This window comes from Octodon degus, unplaced genomic scaffold (assembly GCF_000260255.1).
Source record: "Octodon degus isolate 3935 unplaced genomic scaffold, OctDeg1.0 scaffold00581, whole genome shotgun sequence".
In the NCBI taxonomy this organism is placed as follows: Eukaryota; Metazoa; Chordata; class Mammalia; order Rodentia; family Octodontidae; genus Octodon; species Octodon degus.
Window position 1 is genome coordinate 44,720 of NW_004525157.1, and position 20,457 is coordinate 65,176.

General features: G+C 38.8%; 1 pseudogene; it reads right to left on the reverse strand.

The window, feature by feature from the left end:
- Positions 1–383: 383 nt before the first annotated feature.
- Positions 384–20,457, reverse strand: part of LOC101588620 — a 39,670-nt pseudogene continuing 19,596 nt past the window's right edge.

Here is a 20,457-nt window from a genome sequence, read left to right on the forward strand (position 1 = left end):
TGGCATCCTGCTGTGTTGCAAGGCTCATCCTGAACTCCTTGGCTCCAGTGAACCTCTGCCTGCCTCAGCCTCCTCAGTGCAGGATCACAGATGTGCGCCACTGTGCCTGGCTTCAGTCTCCTGATCAGTGCTGTCGTAGCCTTGGAGTCCACCTCTCAGGTCTCCCTCTTGAAGCCTCTGTTATCCACTGTGAGGCTCAGCAGAGTGGACCAATCCAAAGACGAAGAAACCTGCTTAAAGGAGGAACTGCTCTTCCAGCAATAAACTGCCCTAATCTGTCTGCACAAACTGTTTCACTCTGGGAATATGCAGTCCTGGAAGACCGTGGCTCAGCACATGTCCTAAGTGGCTTCCTCTGGGAGTTCATCCCCAAGAAGGAGCCATCTGGCCAATTTCTTTTTATTACTTTTCTAATAGCTGGTCTATTTCCTCCAGGACTTTTGTAAAATCAGTAACTTGATGCTTATATAAGTTTTGCTGTTCTAGGAATTGGGTCCTTTCTTCTTTTATCTTCAACTTTACTTTTAAGGCCTGTAACTCTTCCAATTGTTTCTTGGCAGTTTCATTAAATAGCTCCAACTCATCTTGCAAAGATTCTAACAGCAACACAGAGTCCTCATGATTTGTAGAAGGTTCCTGCTGCGATGCCACGGTGTCACTGCCTGGATTGAGGCCTTTGCTCTCTAAAACTGCTAAACAATTTTCCCCAAACTTCTCCAGCAGCTCCACTTTCTGGGTCACGTCCTTCAGCTCTCCCTGAGTTTTAATCAACTTCTGGTGCAACTTCTTGTTGGCAGTATCTAAAAGCTGGTTCTTATCTTTTAGCTCTTCCTCTGATTTTTGTTCCCTCAATGGCTTGCAGCTCTTTCTGAAGTTCCTCTTACTGCAGGATTCAGCAACTTGCATCTGCCCATTCTCCTGTTTTGCTTTGATGATTTTCGTAGTCTCACTGCTGGAATGAAGATTTCTGGAAGTGATGACTTTTTTAATTTAACAGGTAACAGGCTCTTAGAAGTAGCTAGAGTTTTTGTATCTGCGGGCGGGCCACCTCTGGGCACAGCTAGGGACTGCACGCTGTCCACGGTCTTTGCCACAGTGGTCATTGTGATAAGGCAACAAGGTTGGGCCCGCTCTGGTCTGCAATCCTCGGCACTCAAGCTCAAAAAACCCCTATTCTTTTTCTAGGAGCTTGAGGTGCAGCATTATAGTATTTATTTTTCCTTTTCTTTTTTTCCTAATGTGTGAGTTCAGTGCTATAAATTTTCTTCTAAGAACTGCTATCTTCGCATCCCATAAATTTCTGTCAGTTGTGCTTGAATTTTTGTTGCATAGCAGATTTTTTTTTGAGGAACCAGGGATTGAACTCAGGCCCTTGTGCTTGTCAGGGAAGTGCATATTCCACTGAGCCACCTCCCTAGCCTCTTATAGATATTGCTTAACTTCATCTGTAACATATGGGCTTCTGAGGATCAAATTTAAAGGAAAACCCATCATAATAATGGCAGATTTCTCTTCACAAAACATGAATCCAAGAAGAGTATGGAGCAGAGTACTTCAAGACCGCTATGAAAAAAATTCCAGTCCAGACTACTATACCCTGCAAAACTCTCTTTCAAGTTTGATGGAGAAGTGAAATATTTCCATGACAAAGAACAACTAAAGACTTTCTTGATTACAAACCAACTCTACACGCACTACTAAAAGATGTTCTGCAGATGGACCAAAATGATCAGAACTTCATGAATGAGAACAGAAGGAACCCACTAAATAGGTTGAAGAATTAAACACAGGAGAAAAAGGAATAGACAACAGCAGGTAAATAACATGTTGATTGTAAATCAATACATCTCAATTATAACCATCAATATAAATGGACTCAGTTCACTAATTAAAAGAAATAGACTGGCATAGTGGATTAGGAAACAAAACCCAACGATATGCTGTATACAAGAAACAGAGTTAATTTATAAAGAAATTCATAGACTGAAAGTCAAATGATGGAAAGCAATAATAAATGCCCCAGCACCTCAGAAAAAAGCAGGGGTAGCAATCCTGTTTTCACAGTGTCTCAACTTGAAACCAAGAGTGATCACACGAAATAAATAAGGCCAGTATATATTGCTTAGGGGAAAATTTCACGAGGAAGAGGTAACACCCATAAATGTGTACATACCATACATGGGAGCACCTGACTATATAAAACAAATCTTAATTGACATGAAAAATGTAATATCCAATACCACAATCTTAATAGGAGACCTTAACATCCCCTTATCCCAAAAATATAGGTAAGGAGACAAAACATTTACAAAGAAGTAGCAGAACTGAACCAGAGCTTGGAACAAATGAACTTAGTTGACATATAAAAAGTGTTTCACCCAATCACAGCTGAATACATATTTTTTTCAGCTCCACATGTGTCATTTTCTAAAATAGACTACATAATAGTCCATAGGTTATGCTTAAGTACATGCAAGAAAACAGAAATTATACCATGCACATTATCTGACCACTGTGCAATGCAACCGGAAATAAACGAGAAAAGAAAACAGAAAAACCACATAAATACATGGAAATTAAACAACATCCTCCTCAGCAATCAAATGGGCAGAGATGAAATTACACAAGAAATTCAACAATATATAAGAAAATTCAAGCACAATTTATCGGAATTAATAGGATGCGATGAAAGAAGTTCTCACAGGGAAATTTATATTTGTGAACTCACACACTGGGAAAACAGAACAGGAACAAATAAAAACCCTAGTGTTGCACCTCCAACACCTAGTATAGGAAGAGCAAACCAAACCCTGAGCTAAAAGATGGGAAGAAATCATAAAGATTAGAGCAGAAATTAATTCAGTAAGACAAAAACAGCTCAAAGAATTAACGAATCAAAAAGCTGATTGATTGAAAGATTAAATAAAATAGACAAGCCCCTAGCTAACCTCATCAAAAAGAGGAAAGAAAAAATCAAATACAATTCATAAGGATTGAAACGGGTGTAATCACCAAAGACCCAGTGGAAATTCAGAAGATTATCAACAGCTACATTGAGAAACTTTACCCTCACACAACAGGAGACACAGATGAAATGGAAAGATTCCTAGAATGGTACAAATTACCAAAACTGAATCAAGAAAATATAACCACACTCAATAGCCCAATAATAGCCAATGAAATACGAGATGTAATTAAAAACCTACCGACAGAAAATGTCCAGGTCTAGATGGATTCACAGCTGAATTCTACAAGAAATTTACAGAAGATGTAGTCCCTATACTCCTCAGAATCTTCCATGAAATTGAAAAAGAAGCAATCCTCTCAAAATCATTCCTGGAGGCAAGTATTATGCTGATACCAAAACCAGGGAAAGACGCAACTAAGAAAGAGAACTACAGGCCGATCTCCCTCATGAACATAGATGTGAAACTCCTCAATAAAATTCTAGCAAATAGAATACAGCAAAACATCAAGAAGATCATACACCATGACCAGGTAGGATTCATCCCAGGGATGCAAGAATAGTTCAATATTCACAAATCTACAAATGTAATACATTATATCAATAGAGTGAAAACTAAAAACCACATCGTCATCTCCATTGATGCAGAAAAGGCTTTTGACAAAGTCCAACACTCATTCATGTTCAAAGTCCTACAGAAAATTGGAATAGATGGCCTCTACTTTAATTTGATGAAAGCCATCTATGAAAACCTAAGAGCTAATATAATTCTAAATGGGGAAAACCTGAAATCTTTTGCTCTCAGATCTGGTACAAGACAAGGATGACCTCTATTCCCCCTCTCATTAATTATAGTTCTGGAATCATTAACTACAGCTCTTTGACAAAAGAGAGAAATAAAAAGAATAAGAATAGGTAAAGAAGCAGTTAAATTATCATTATTTACAGATGACATGATACTTTACTTGGAAACCCTAAAAAACTCCACCAAGAAGCTAATTGATATACAAATTAAGTAGGTTGGCAAGATGCAAAGTCAATACCTAAAAGTCAACAGCATTCCTCTACACAGATAACAAACACATTGACAGGGAAATTAGACAAACAATACATTTTACAGTAACACTGAGCAAAATGAAATACATTGGAATTATCTAACTAAAGAAGCCAAAGGTCTTTTCAAGGACAATTACAGTACTCTGAAAAAATAGATTGTGGAGGATTTCAGAAAATGGAAAGATATTTCCTGTTCCTGGATAGGAAAAACCAACATTGTGAAGATGGCCATTCTCCCAAAATTGCTACACAAATTTAATGCAATCCCTATCAAACTGTAAACAACATACCTCACAGACCTAGAGAAATCATTCATTTTTTTTTGTTTTTGGAACTAGGGATTGAACTCGGGCCCTTGCACTTGCCAGCAAAGTGCTTATTCTACTGAGTCATCTAACCAGCCCTGAGAAATCATTCTTAAAATTTATTTGGAACCAGAAAAGCCCTAGAATAGCAAAGGCAATCCAGAGCAACAAAGACAAGATAGGAATCATTGAAATTCATGACTTGAAATTATACTACAAGGCTACTGTGATAAAATCAGCATGGCACTGGAAACAAAAGAGACCTGAGCATCAGTAGAATAAATTAGAAGTTGCAGAAGCCTTTAGGAACTTATTCCACCACCTTATCTTTGACAAAGGCGCCTAACATTCTTACTGCTAGAAAGGTAGTCTCTTTTACAAACGGTCCTGAAAAACTGGCTCGCTACATGTGTAAAACTAAAACTTCGCCCAGGTCTATCACCATGCACTAAGCTAAAATCAAAATGGATTAAGTATGTAAACATTAGAACAGAAACACTAAGTTTTCTGGAAGAGAAAGTAGGAGGACCTCTGGAAGACATAGGGGTAGGCAAAGAGTTCATGAACAAAAATCAAATCGCATGGTAATACTGGAACGAATTAACAAGTGGGACCTACTTTTATTGAGAAGTGTTTGCACGTCAAAAGAAATTACCAACAAAGTGAAAAGACAAACCACAAATTTTGAAAATATCTTGACAAGCACTCAGACAACGGTGTACTCTCTAGAATTTATAAAGAACTAAGAAGTTTATGTTTGTGTGCTCCCGTGTTTGGTGTGTACAGATTTGTGAGTATTACTTTTTCCTCTGGATTTCCCCCTAACCAGATTGTAGTAGTATTCTGTATTTCATTTGATCATTTTAGTTTGAAGTTGAAACTGGTTGCGAAAAAGATTACTGCCCCTGCTTTTTTTCTCAGGTATTGGGTTATGTAGTATTGTTTCCCATCCTTTGATGTTCAGCCTATGAATTTTTTATGAGTTAAGTGTGTTTCTTGTATACAGTATATCATTGCATTTTGCTTCCTAATCCACGGTGCCAGTCTATTTCTTTTCATTGGTGAATTGAGTCCATCTACATTGATGGTTATACTTGAGATGTATTAACTCACGATTGACATGTTACTTACCTATTGTTGTTTATTCCTTTTTCTCCTGTTTCATTGTTTGCCCTATTTGTTGTGTTCTTTTTGTTCTTATTCATGTTCTGGTCGTATTTGGTCCCTCTCTAGATTATCTTTTAGTAGTGTGTGTAGGTTTGGCTCTGTCATCCATCATGAAATTCTTTGTCATAAACGTATTTCACTTCTTCATCAAATTTGACAGAGAGTTTTGCAGCGTATAGTAGTCTGGAGTGGAATTGTTTCCATAGAAGACTTGAAGTAGTATGCTCCATACTCTTCTTGACTTCATGGTTTGTGAAGAGAATTCTGCCTCATTCTGTTGTTTTTCTTTAAATGTGATCTGTTTTCTCTAGTTGCTTTTAGTATACTGTTTTTGTGCTTGATTTTTGCGATCTTGATTATTATATATCTGGGTGTGTTTTTATTTGGTTTGATGTTCTTTAGAGTTCCACATTCTTCAGTTACCTAAAGGCCAGATTGTTTCATCATATTTTGGAAGTTTTCTGCTATTATTTCTGCCCAAATTCCTTTTGTATCATTTGTATGGGCTCCTTCTTTCTCATTGCTGCTTATTCCTCTCACATTATCTTCACAATGTCTTGCAGATGTTGAAATATTTTTTTCTGTATCCTAGTTGTTTTTAGAAGATCTTTTCTTACATTTTCACAAACTGCAATAGTGTTCTCAAAATCTGAAATTCTATCTTCACTGTCATTCAATGTGTTTTTCCAGCTTGTGATTGAGATTTTAAGTTTTTGTATATCTCTCTGAGTCTGCTTCATGTGATCTATTTGTTTCCTATGTTGCTCATTCAAGGATTCCATCGTTTTTCTATTCTCCTATATTTTTTAATCAGTGTCTTCCTTAGAAACAGTTATTCTTTCATAATCATTATCCTTTCCTTTTTTACTTCAGAGATCATTTCTAATTTGATTTCCTCTATACATTTCTGCAGTTGTTTCTTTACTTCAGATGCTACTAATTCAGAAATTTCTTTTTATATTTCAGGGATTATTTCTGATCTGATTTCCTCTACACATTTCTGTTTTTGTTGTTTACTTTAGACGTTATTAATTCAGTCTTCAGTTGTGATTCCCAGTTTCTTCCATGCTCACGTCTCCTGCATTTGTTCTGGGTGGGCTTGTGGCCTGAGATTACATTTTGCTCCTTCTCTTTGTCATTTTGAACAGCACTGTTCTCTGACATTTGATGTGGAGCATTGGTGCATTTATAATCTTATCATCTACTGAAATTCAGGTATGCAACTATGAAGTGTGAACTTGTCCAAAAGTGCCTGTCTTGGGTCTGGCTGCTCTGTTCATCTTCCTGCTGCAGCCCATGGATGTAAACCCACTATGCCCCTGTGGCAAGATGTACTCCTCCTGGATTATGTGGGTGGTTCTGGCACCTAGCCTCTCTTCAGGAACTTCAGATGCAAAGTTTCACACCAGGCTTGTATGTCATGTCTGGGCTGGGTCTGAGGTGTCCTGAGAGCGTGGCCCAAGGTCTCACTCACATGCCAGGACTGGGCTGGTACTGCAGGGGTCCAGAGAGGTGCTAAGAACACAGTGACAGGTCTCACTCACACACTAGGCCTTGGTTGCATCCAGAGGGATGCAATGTGAGTAGCAGAGCAGAAGCTCTTCTATGTGTATACCATGACTGGGCTGGGTCTAGAGGGTTCTTGAGAGCATGGTGGATGGTCTCACAGGCAGAGCCTGTGATTGGTTAAAGAGTGGGTTCCTAAGGGAGATAGGGCAGCTAATCTCCATGTTGTTTGGGAAGTGGGTTATCCAATACCTGTTCTCACATGCAGGGAAACTCAGAACTCTTGCTAAAAATTCACTTTGGAAATCCAAAACAATTCACAGAGCCCCAGAGTGCTAAGAGTGGCAACTTTTTCAGGTTTCTAAGGAAAAACTTCCCTGAAGTTTGTGTCTCTACAGCTCATTGTACATCGAATCTGGAGAAAGATTGTTTCTCTTCCATTCATATCTATGGGAACTGAGGTAGTAATACGTTTTAAGCCTCCAGGTCTCTAAGCAGAGCTAATGGTTTCTACTGCATGTTTTGTGTTTATAAGAGGGAGTTCTTAAGGCAGAAATGCAAGGTAAGCACCAGAAGCTTTGGGAAGTGACAATCCAAAGCCCATTTCCGCATAGAGAGAAACACAGAAGTCTGGTCAAAATTTCACTTGGAAAATAAAGTAATTCAAAGAGACCAAGTATGCCAAGAGTGGCAACTCATGCAATCTCCTACAAAATGCATCCCTGAAGTTCTTGCCTTCCTAGCTGTTTGTACAGAGAAACTGGTGAAGGATTCTTTCTCTCCCATTCATTCACATAGGGACTGAAGCTGTAATTCTTTTTTAGTTCCCAATTCCCTAAGCACAGTTTATTGTTTCTTCTCTATGATTTGTGATTCTAAAACTAAGTTCCTTATGGCGAAAGGCAAGAAAAGTTCCAGACACGTGGAAAGTCTCACATTCCAAATCCTGTTCCTGCACACAGCAAAACACAGAATTCCACCTAAATATAACTGTGTAAACTGAAGTAATTCACAGATCCCAAATCATGTCAAGGGTAGCAACTCATGCATTCTCCTAAGAAAAAGCATCCCTGAAGTAGGTGGCATCTGAGCTCATTGTACATAGAAACTGGAGAAGGATTCTTTCTCTTGCATTCATTCTAGTGGTAATAGAGGCTGAAATACATTTTAAACTTCCAGTTCTCTAGGTAGAGCTAATAGTTTTTGTTGAGGATTTGTATTTCTAGAAGTGAGTTCTTAAAGGAGAAATGCTAGTTAAGCTCCAGTTGCTTTGGGAAGCAGGGTAATTCAATGCAATGTATTAATTATTGAAACTGTACAATTAATTGGTTTTGAAATTGTCTCATTGCTATCTGTTTCTCAATGAAATTAGAAAAAAAAGCAAAATAATGAACAAAGCTGCTCTATGCCAATGTGCCCTCTGTGAAAGCCTGAGAGAATGTTTTCTCGCCATGTGACTTTCTTGAGGCACACTCTACATCATCGATCACTTTCCTCTTTGGCCCCATAATCTCCTTGATCAGAAAATTTGGGACACTACTGAGTTACATGATGTTACAGGACAAGTTCTCATATGTCCTGAGTCTTAATTGACCTTGGAAGGCTAGGGCCAAAATGATGGCTTTCCTTGCAGCCCTCTTTTTTCTCTAATTTTGGTCTGCAAACGTAGGTTGTTAACCATCCAGAAGACAAGGTTATTGTTATTACCATACAACCTAGACTGTTAAGTTTAACCTCACTATCTGTATGAATATCAAACATCTTAGGCATAATATGAAACAGGTATTTTTCATCAAGTATTGATATGTTGAACTTTAAGTCCCTACAGAACATGATAAGAAACATTTAAAAATTAGAATATATTTTTAAAATAGGTATAAAGAATTATATACATCTTATGTTTACAAATAGGTCCAAAAATCTCAGCATATACAACCTTGAACAGGACAGTCCCACAATATTCCTTTTCCTGTCTCTTGCTTTCATTCACCACCCCCTTCTTTTTGAACAACCATCTACCCGAGAGACAGCATAGCAGCAACTTGCATGTCATGACAAAAAGCCCATTTTCAGAAGACAGAATGACAGGCACTCCAAGAATGAAACTGCTATTGCAGATTACCATCTGCAGTGCAGTAGCTTAGTTCACATATATCAGTATATATAGTTAGTCAAGGTGAGAATCTTTCCAATTAACTTCTAGATTAAAAAATCTTCTGAAGATTTACAGGATAATTGCCTTGCCCATCTTCTACATATAACTGTATGGCTTGACATATTCATGTTTCCTAGCTCTTCTTCTTTCCCTCTCTTGATTAGTTAGTCTTGAAGATCTTGCTTTCCTTTTATTTGTATTGTATTTTTCTATTTGTTTTTCTTCTTTTTAGTTCTTATACTAGGAAAGCTATATGATATTTACATATGTGTGTCTGGTTTATTTCACTTATATTTTCAAGTGGCATCCACTTCAATGTACAGGATTCGCGTTTATCATTCTTAATAGCTGAATAATACTCCATTGTGTAAAAATACCACATCTTTTTCATGCATTCCTCAAGTGATGGGTATCTTGGTTGTTTCCAAGATTTGGCTATCACAAATTGTGCTGCTATAAATACAGACACACATATAATATGATATGATGTTTTCAGATCCTCCGGGAAAATTCCCAGTAGAGGAATAGCTGTTTTAAATGGGATTTCCACTCCTTTTCTAAGGAGTCTCCATACTGATTGCCATAATGGTTGCACCAGTCTACATTCCCACCAGCAGTGGAGAAGGGTTCCTTTTTTCCCACAGCCTCTCCAACAATTGTTCTTGGGTGATTTTGTTATGATAGCCATTCTTTCTGGGGTGAGATGATATCTCAATGTTGTTTTAATTTGCATTTTGCAGATGGCTAGTGATGTGGAGCATTTTTTCATATATTTATTCGCTTCTTTAATTTCTTCCTCTGAGAAGCGTGTGTTCATCTTGGATGCCCATTTCTGGATTAGGTCTTTAAATTTTGGGGCCCTAGTGTTTTTTAGTTCTTTATAAATTCTAGAGAGCAGACCTTTTTCTTAGTACTTATTTGTCAGTATTTTTTTCCAAATTTGTGGGTTGGTAATTTCTTTTGACGTGAAAAAACTTCTCAGTAAAAACAAGTCCCAGTTGTTAATTCTTTCAGCTTTTTCCTGTGCGATTTGATTTTTGTTCATGAATCATTTGCGTTTTGAAGAGTGATTTCTTAATGGTGAACTTCCAGATAAGTACTATGAATGGTGGGAAGCTGGGCCTTCCTAGGTTCGCTCTTATATATAATGCCAAGCAGTAATTTCAGTGAACATTCAACTGTAATACAGTCATTCACAGATCGCTAACATTCTAGTCTCCTGAGAAAAATTGTCTATGAAGATCCTGCTATTTAATTTCTTGTTTGAAAAATACAGAAGGTTTTTTTTGGGGTTTTTTTTTGGTGCTTGTTCAGCATGTCTTAAGGGCAGGACCAGTAAGGCATGAGAATCTGGTGATCGATCCACAGCATCCTGAACCTGAGTTCTTTATTTAGGAAACACTTAAACAAGTGAGCTAATGGGCAGGTCTTCATTAGAATGACTTTCTCTCCCCTTTGTTCTTAGGGATAATAATGTCTAGACCCTCATAAGATCTATGTTGCACGTGTATAACTGATTCCTTCTACCCTGTGATTTGCATTTATGAGAGTGATTTCTTCATGGAGAAATTCTAGGTGAGTTCAAGACCCTTTGGGAAACTGCACCTTCCTAAGCTTGCTTCCATATATAATGAAAAACATTACTTCCAGTTCAACACTGAATGGGAAAAGGTAGTCATTCAGAGATTGCCAACATGGCAGTCTAATCAGAAATATTATCACTGAAGTTCCTAATATATAGTTTACTGTCTAGAAAAAGTTGAGAAAGATATTTTTTGTTTTACTGTTGGCTGCCTCATTATGCCCTAACAGCAGGCCTTGTAAGTCTTGACGATCTGGGGATCGAACCACAGCATCCTGAGCCTGATTGCTTTGTTTAGCAGACACTTAAACAACTAAGCTAATGGGCAGTCCCCCATTAGTATCACTTTCTCTCCCCTTTATTCCTACTGAGAATCATGGGTGAGTCCCACATGTGACCTGACTGGCACTTGTACAGCAGATTCCTTCCACCATATTATTTGCATTTACAAGAGTGAGTTCTTCATGGAGAATGTCCATATAAGTTCTAGGCAGGTGGCAAAGCTGTGCCTTCCTAAAGCTGCTCACACATATAATGAAAAACAATTCTTCGTGTTGGACATTCAATGAGACCACACATTGTCACACATTCCCAATATGCCAGACTCCTTAGAAAAAGTATCCTTGAAGGGGGCCTGGCCTTAGCTTAGTTGTTTAAGTGGCTGCTTCCACAAAGCTGTCAGCCTCAGGTTGCTGTAGTTCGATCCCAACACTTCAGCCAGCCAAACCACCCCTGAGGGCATTCGGAGCAAAAAAAAAAAAAAAAAAACTTATAAAGGGCATTTCACTGACCTTCTCAGACCAAAAAGCTACAACTCTTGTTGCATAGGTCCTGCTTTACCTTGGTCTTAACCATCCAGTAGAAAAGTATGAAGACGAAATATAGGAAATAAAGCCATGCTGTTAAGTTGAGCTGTGGGGGACTCAGGTCAATAATTTCTGACATTGCCAGTTAAACAGAAGACCCAATGCTATTATGGGCTACTGGATTCTTTTAGAATATTTTGCTGAGTTTACACACCTATAATATTCAATAACGGAACTTAAAAAATGGGGTATAACTATGAATGTCCATTTTGTATCTGTGTATTCAAAGTGGTTGGGATAGATATATAGTTGCATTCTCTTAATGAATAGAATGATTTGTTCTAATGGTGTTTGTAAATAGGATCACAAGTCCGCATCTTGTACAGCAATTAACCACTAAGAAGAATGTATGCAGTGTATTATTTGTTGAAACTGTACTTTCGATTTGATTTGAAACTGTCTCATTGCTATCGGTTTATCAATAAAACTTTGAAAAAAAATGAAGAAAAAATAAAAGAAAAAGTATCCTTGAAGATCCTGCTTTCCCAGACTTTATACAGCAATAGTTCACAAAGAATTTTTTTTTTCATCTGGCTCAGCATGCGTAAAGGGAATGCCTATTAACACATGAGGATCTGGGGATACAACCACAGTATCCTCATACTGAGTGCTTTGTTTAGCAGGCATTTAAAAGACTGAGCTAATGGGTAGTCCCCAATTAGGAATACTTTTGCTCTCCCCTTCCTTCCTATCTTCAATAATGTATGAGTCCTGTGTAAGACTGGCTTGTACATATATATCTGAGTCCTTCTGTCATATGATTTGCATTTATGAGAGTGAGTTTTTTTATGGAGAAATTTGATGTGAGTTCTAGACCCTTTTGGAAGTTTGGTCTTCGTAAGCCTGCTTCCATATGTAACTACAAACAGAACTACCCATTAAAAATTCATTTGGAAAACATACTCATTAACATATCGCCAATATGCCATTCTCCACAGAAAATTATGCTTGAAGATCCTGCCCAATTGTATGATGTCTAGAAACAGTTCAGAAAGATTTATTTTTCCTGGCTCAGCATGACCTAAGGGCAGATCTGATGACCCATGCGGATCTGGGGATCAAATGACAACATTCTCAGCCTTAGTACTTTGTTTACCAGACACTTAACATCTGAGCTCGTGGGCAGGCCCCCATCAGAATCACTCTTTCTCTCTCCTTTATTCCTATGGACAACAATGGGTGAGTCCCATGTGAGACATGACTCATATCTGTACATCAGATTCCTTCCACCATACAATTTGTCCATAAAAGAGTGAGTTCTTAATGGACAAATTCCAGGTAAGTTCTAGGTGCTTTGGGAAGCTGGGTCTTTCTAAGTCCCACTCCTGTATATAACTAGAAATAGCACTACCCGTTCAAAATTCAGTTGGAATACTCACTCATTCATAGATCGCCAACATGCCTGTCTCCTGAGAAAAGGTATGTTTGAAGATCCTGCCCTTTTGTTTGTTGTCTAGAAAAATTTCAGAAGATTTACTTTTGCTGGCTTAGCAGGTCCTATGGGCTGGTCTGGTAAGGCATGAGGATCTGGCGATCGCAACACAACATCTGACCCTGAGTGTTTTGTCCATCAGGCGCTTAAACAACTGAGCTAAAGGGCAGGCCCCCGTTAGATTCACTCTCTCCCATCTATTCCTTTGAACAACAATGGATGAATCCCAAATGAGACCTGACTCTTACCTGTACATCTCATTCCTTTCACTATGTAATTTGCATTTAGAAGAGTGAGATCCTAATGGATGAAGACAAGGTATGTTACAGGTGCTTTGGGAAGCTGGGCCTACCTAAGGCTGCTCACATATATAATGAAAAACAGTACTTCCGTTTGAACAGTGAATTGGAAAATGCAGTCATTCACAGATCGCCAACATGCCAGTCTCCTTAGAAAAAGTATACTTGAAGATCTTGCTTTCCAGGTCCTTGAACAGAAACAGTTCAGAAGCATCTTTTTTTTTCTCAGCATGCCTAAAAGGCAGGTCTAGAAGTACACGAGTATCTGGGGAAACAACCACAGCATCCTTTGACTAAGTGATTTGTGTAGCAGGCATTTAAAAGACTGAGCTAATGGGTAGGCCCCAATTAGAAACACTTCTCCTTCATTCCTATCATCAATCACGTGTGAATCTCATGTAAAGATGATTCGTACATGTGTATCTGAGTCTTTCTACAGTATGATTTGGATTTATGAGAGTGAGTTCTTCATGGAGAAAGTCTAGGTGAGTTCTAGACCCTTTGGGAAGCAAGCCTTCCCAAGACTTCTCCCATTCATAACTACAAACAGCGTTACTCTTTCAAAATTCAATTGGAAAACACACTGATTCAAAATTGCCATGTCACTCTCAGAAAAGCAATGCTTCAAGATCCTGCCCTCTTTTATGTTGTCTAGAAAAAGTTCAGAATGATTTAATTTTTTGGCTCAGCATGCATTAAGACAAGGACTTTTATGGCTTCAGGATCTGGGGATTTGGTCACAACATCCTGAGCTTTAGTGCTTTGTTTAACAGACAGTTAAACAATTGACATAATGGGCAGGGAAACAATAGAATCACTCTTTCTCTCCCATTTATTCCTATGGAGAACAATGTGTGAGTCCTGTGTAACATCTGAAATATACCTGTACATCTGATTTCTTGCACCACATGATTTGCATTGAGAAGGGTGAGTTCTTAATGGAGAAAATCTAGGTAAGTTCTAGGCACATTGGGAAGCTGGGCCTTCCTAAGCTTGCTCCCATACATAACAACAAACATTAATTACAGTTAAAATTCAATTTGAAAATGCAGTCATTCACAGTTCGCCAACATGCCTGTCTTCTGAGAAAAAGTATCCTTGAAGATCCTGTCCTGTAGTTTCTTGTGTAGAAAAAGTCCAGCAGCATTGCATTTTTTCTTTTTTGGGCTGGTTCAGGATGCCCTAAGGTCAGGACTGGTAAAATATGAAGATTTGGTGATTCAAACTCTGCATTCTGTACCTGAGTGCTTTTTTTAAACAGACACTTAAAGAACTGAGCTAAGGATCAGGCCCCCATGAGAATCACTCCCCTTTATTCTTAAGTGTAAGAAAGTGTAACACATGCATGAGACATGAGTTGCACTTTTATATCTGATTCCTTCTAGTGTGTGATTTGAGTTTAGAAGAGTGAGTTCTTAATGGAGAAAGGCCTGGCTAGTTCTGGGCAAGTTGAGACACTGTGCCTTCTTAAGCCTGCTCCCATATATAATGAAAAAAAAAACAGTACTTCTGGTTCAACACTGAATTGGAAAACACAGTCATTCACACACCGCCAACCTGCCAGTCATCTCAGGAAAAGGATACTTGAAGATCCTGCTTTCCTGCTCCGTGTACAGAAACAGATCTTATAAATTTTTTTGGTATGCCTCAGCATGCATTAAGGACAGGTCTGGTAATGTATGAGGATGTGGGATACCACCACAGCATTCTGAGACTGAGTGCTTTGATTAGCAGACACTTAAAAGATGGAGTTAATGTGTAGGCCCAAATTGGAAATATGTTTCTCTCCCCTTTATTCCTATGGTCATTAATGTATAAGTCCCATGTAAGGCTGACTCAGGCATGTATTTCAGAGTCCTTCCACAATATGATTTGTTTTTGTGAAAGTGAGTTATTCATGGAGAAAATATGGTGAGTTCTAGTCCTTTGGGAAGCTTGGCTTTCCAAAGCCTTCTCCTGTATATAACTACAAAACAGCACTGCCCTTTCAAAACGCAATTGGTTAAGAAAGATTTATTTGCTTTCTCAGCATGCCCTAAGAACAGGTATGGTAAGGCAGGAGTATCTGGAAATCGAATCACAGCATCCAGATCCTGAATGCTTCATTTAGCAGACACTTAAAACAACTGAGCTAATTTGCAGGCCCACATTAGAAGACCTCTTTCTCTTGCCTTTATTCCTATGGACAACAATAGGCTGCAAAATGGAGAAGGGTATTTTCCCTCCCATTCATTCCTAAGGAAGAACAGGCTGAAACACGTTTGAAAAGTACAGTTCCTTAGGTAGAGCTGATTGTTTCTGTACCATTATTTGTGTTTGTAAGTGTGAGCTTTTTCAAAATATCACTTTGGTAACTGGAGAAGTTCACAAATCCCCACTTTTCCAAGAGTGGTAAATAATTCAGTCTCCTAAGAAAAACGTTCTGTGAAGTCTGTCATTTTCCAGCTTGTTGTGCAGTGAAACTGGAGAAAGGTGTTTTCTTTCCCATTCATTTCTATGGGAATATAGGAGAAAAACGTTTGAAGACTCTGAGTGAGTTCTTAAGGGAGCACAGCCAGCTAAACAGCAGTTTGTTTTGGAAGCACGGTACTCCTATACCTGTTCTCTCATACAGCAAATCACAGGACTCTGGTGAAAATGTCCCTTAAGTAACCCACTACACCAAAAGTGGCAACTCATTCAGTCTCCTAAGAAAAAGAATCCATGAAGTTTGTGACTGTCAAGCTCGACATTTTGAGAAACTGGGGAAGGGTGTTTTTGCTCCCATTCATTCCATGGGAACAGAGGCAGAAATACCTTTGAAGACTCCAGTTCCCTAAGTAGAGCTGACAGTTTCTGTTCCATGATTTGTGTTTCCAAGTGTGAGTTCTTCATGAAGAAGAACCAGCTGAGCTCCAACGTCTTTGGGAAGCTGGGCACTCCAATGTCCTCTTGCACACAAAGTGAAACAGAGCAGTGTGACTAGAAGATCACTTTGGTAACCGAAGTAATTCACAAAGCTCATCTATGCCAATAGTGGCGATTCATTCAGTCTCCTGAAAAAATGCATCTATGAAGTTTGTGACTTTCCAGCTCTTTTTGTAGAGAAACTGAAAAAGAGTGCTTTCTCTCCCCTTCATTACTATGGGAATAGAGGATGAAACACGTTTGAAGACACCGGTTTGCTAAGTAGAGCTGATTGTTTCTGCTCCATGATTTGTTTCTGAGATTGAGTTCTTAAGGGACAAGAATGAGCTAAGGTCCAGCTTCGTTGGGAAGCAAGGCACTCCAATGCCTGTTCTGCATACAGTGAAACAGAACTCTTGCAAAAACATCTCTTTCGTAGCTGAAGTAATTCATAAAGCCCTGCTATGCCCAGAGTGGCAAACTCATTCAGTCTCTTAAGAAAGAGCATTCCTGAAGTTTGTGAGTTTCTAGTTAGTTGTGCAGAGAAGCAGGAGAAAGATGCTTTCTCTTCCATATAATACTATAAGAAATAAGATGCTAACACGTTCTAAGCATCCAGTTAGCGCAGTAGATCTGATTGTTTCTTTTTGATGACCTGTTTTCTTATGAGCTCTTAAAGGAAAAGAGCCAGCTATGCTCCAGCTTCTTTGGGAAGCAGGGCACACCAATGCCTGTTACCACATAGCAAAACACAGCACTCTGGCTAAAATGTCACTTTGGTAACTGATGTAATTCACAAAGCCCCACTATGCCAAGGGTTGCAAAGTATTCAGTCTCATAAGAAAAATTATCCCTGAATTGTGTAAATTTACAACTCCTTGCTCAAACAATCAGGAAAAGGCTTCTTTCTACCTTTCTCTCATATGTGAAAGGATGCAGTAACACATTTAAGCATTCATTTTGCTAAGTAGAGCTTATTGTTTCCACTCTTTGATTTGTGTTTGAAGAGTGAGTTGTTAAAGGACAAGAGCCAGCTGGGCTCTAGGAACTTTTGGGATGCAGGGCACTCCAATGCCTTTCTTTGCATACAACAAAATCAGAACTCTGGATAAAACATCACTTTGGTATCTGAAGTAAGTCACAGAGCCCCACTATAATAAGAGTGGAAACACATGAAGTCTCCTAAAAATGCATTCCTGAACTTTGTGACTTCTTAGTTCTTCAGAGAACCAGGAAAATGCTGTTTCCTCTTCCATTCATTCATAAGGGAAACGAGATGGTAACAGTTTCTAAGCATTGAGCTTGTTAAGTAGAGGTGATTTTTTTCTGCTCAATTATTTGTGTTCCTAAGACTGAGTTATTAAAGGAGAAGAGCCTGATAAGCTTCATCTTCTTTGGGTAGCAGTGCACTCCAATGCCTGTTGCTGCATAGAGAGAAAAGCAGAACTCTAGCTAAAATGTAATTTTGTTAACTGAAGTAACTCAAAAAGCTCCACTATGCCAAGAGTGGCAACTCATTCAGTCTCCTAAAAAAGCAATCATGAACTTTGTGAGTTTCCACCTCATTGTTCAGACAACCAGTAGAATGCTGCCTTCTCTTGCATTCATTATTATGGGAAATGAATCTGCAAAACTTTGTAGCATCTAGTTTGCAAAGAAAAGTGGACTGTTTCTTCTTGATTATTTGTGTTTCCAAGATTGAGTTTTTAACAGAGAAGAGCAAACTAAGCTACAAATTCTTTCTGAAGCAGGGCACCCCAATGCCTCTTCCCGCATAGAGTGAAACACAGAACTCTGTCTAAAACATCACTTTGGTAACTGAAGTAAATCACAAAGCCCCACTATGCCAAGACAGGCAACTCATTCAATCTCTTAAGAAAATGCATCCGTGAAGTTTGTGGCTTTCCAACTGACATTGCAGAGAAGCTGGAGAAGGGTGTTTTCACTCTCTTTCATTCCTATGGGAAGCCAGGCAGAAACACGTTTCACTACATTAGATACTAAATAAGGTCATTGTTCTTTCTCCAAGATGACAATTTCTAAGCGTGAATTCTTAAGAAAAAATGGCCTGCTAAGCAATAGCTTCACTGTGGCTCAGGGCACTCCAATGCCTATACACCCATGCAGGGAAACACAGAACTTGGGCTAAAATGGTATTTTTTAAACAGAAGTAATTCAGGAAGCTGGCTTATGAAAAGAGTTTCACCTTATTCAGCTTCCACAGAAAAAGCATCCATGAAGTTTGTGACTCTATAGATAGCTGTGCAGAGAACCTGGAGAAGTGTGTTTTCTCTTCCATCAATTCCTAAGGGAACAGAGTGAGAAACTCGTTTGATGGCTCCAGTTTCCTAAGCACACATGATTGCTTCGGCACCATAATTAGTGTTTCTAAGAGGGAAAGCTTAGCAGGAACGAGCCAGAGAATCTGCAACTACTTAGGGAAGTAGAGCCCTCCAATGCCTGCTCCCGCTTACAGCTAAACACAGAACTCTGAATAAAACATCACTTTGGTAAACGAACAATTTCACAAGCCCCACTATGCCAAGACCCATTCAGTCTCCTAAGGATAAGGACCTGTGCAGTTTATTACTTTATAGCTTGTAGTGCAGAGAAAGTGGAGAATGGTATGTTCTTTCCCATTCATTCCTATAAGAAAAGAGGCAGAAACACGTTTGAAGACACTTGATCCTAAGTAAGCTGATTGTGTTTCCAACATGATGTATGTTTCTAAAACTGAGTACTTAACAGAGAAGATCCTGCTAAGCACCAACTTCTTGTGCAGCCAGGTACTCCAATGCCTGTAGCCGCATAGAGGGAAAAAATGAACACTGAATAAATACCATTTTTTTAAAAGATGTAATTAATGAAGCCGAACTATGCCAAGAGCAGCACCTCATCAGCCTCCAAAGAAAAAGCATCTGGGAAGTTTGTGACTTTCTAGCTAGTTGTGCAGAGAACCTGGAGAAGGATGTTTTCTCTTCCATAAATTTCTAAGAGAAGAGAGGCTGAAACTAGTTAGATGACTGCAGTTCCTTAAGTACAGGTGATTGTTTCTGCTCCTTGATTTGTGTTTCTAAGAGCCTGTGCTTAACACAGAAGAGCCAAGTAAGCTTCAGTTCCTTTAGGAAGCTGAACACCCCAATGCTCATACCCATTTACATCTAAACATAGAACTTTGATGAAAACATTACTTTGGTAATCGAAGAAATTCACAACGCCCCACTATGCCAAAAGTGTCAGCTCATTCAGTCTCCTAAGAATAAGCATCCATGAAGTTTGCGACTTTATAACTCGTATTGCAGAGAAACTGTTGAAGTGTGTGTTCTCTCTTATCCATTCCTATGAGAACAGAAGCAGAAACACGTTTCAAATTCCAGTTCTCTAAATAGAGCTGATTGTTTCTGCTCCATGATTTTTGTTTCAAAAAAGGATTTTTTCATGGAGAACAGCCAGCTAAGCTCCAGCTTCTTTAGGAAGAAGAGTACTATAATGCCAGTACCCGAATGCAGTGAAACACAGAACACTTTCTAAAATGTGACTGTGGCAACCCTAGTAAATAAAAAAGCCCCACTATGCCCAGAGTGGCAACTAATTCAGCCTCTAAGAAAAAGCATCCTTGCAGTTTGTGACTTTCTATCTTCTTGTGAAAAGAAAGTTGAGAAAGGTATTTAATCTCACATTCATTCCTATAGGAACAGAGACAGAAACACATCTGAAGACCCTAGATCCTAAGTCAGCTGATTGTTTTTGGAATATGATGTTCATTTCTAAAACTGAGTTTGTAACAGAGAAGATTGTCAAATGCCAGCTTATTTGGGAAGCAGAGCACTCCAATTCCTGCTCCACCGTACAGCGAAAAGCAGAACACTGGCTAATCCCTCTTGTTTGAAACTGAAGAAATTCACAAAGCCCCAGTTTCCCAATACTGGCTACTCATTCAGTCTCTTAAGTAAGAGCATCCATGAATTTTTTTTACTTTAGCTCATAGTGAAGAAAAACTGGAGAAGCCTGTTTCTTCTCCCATTCATACATTAGGGAACAGAGGAAAAACATTTGGAGGACACCAAATCCTAATTAAGCTGATTATTTTTGCTCCATGATTTGAGCTTCTAAGAGTAGGTACTTCACAGAGAAGAGCCTGATAAGTGCCAACTTCTTTGTGATGAGGGTAGTGCAATGCGTGTACAGGCATACAGCAAAACACAGCACTCTCGCTAAAACGTCAATCCCAATCATTC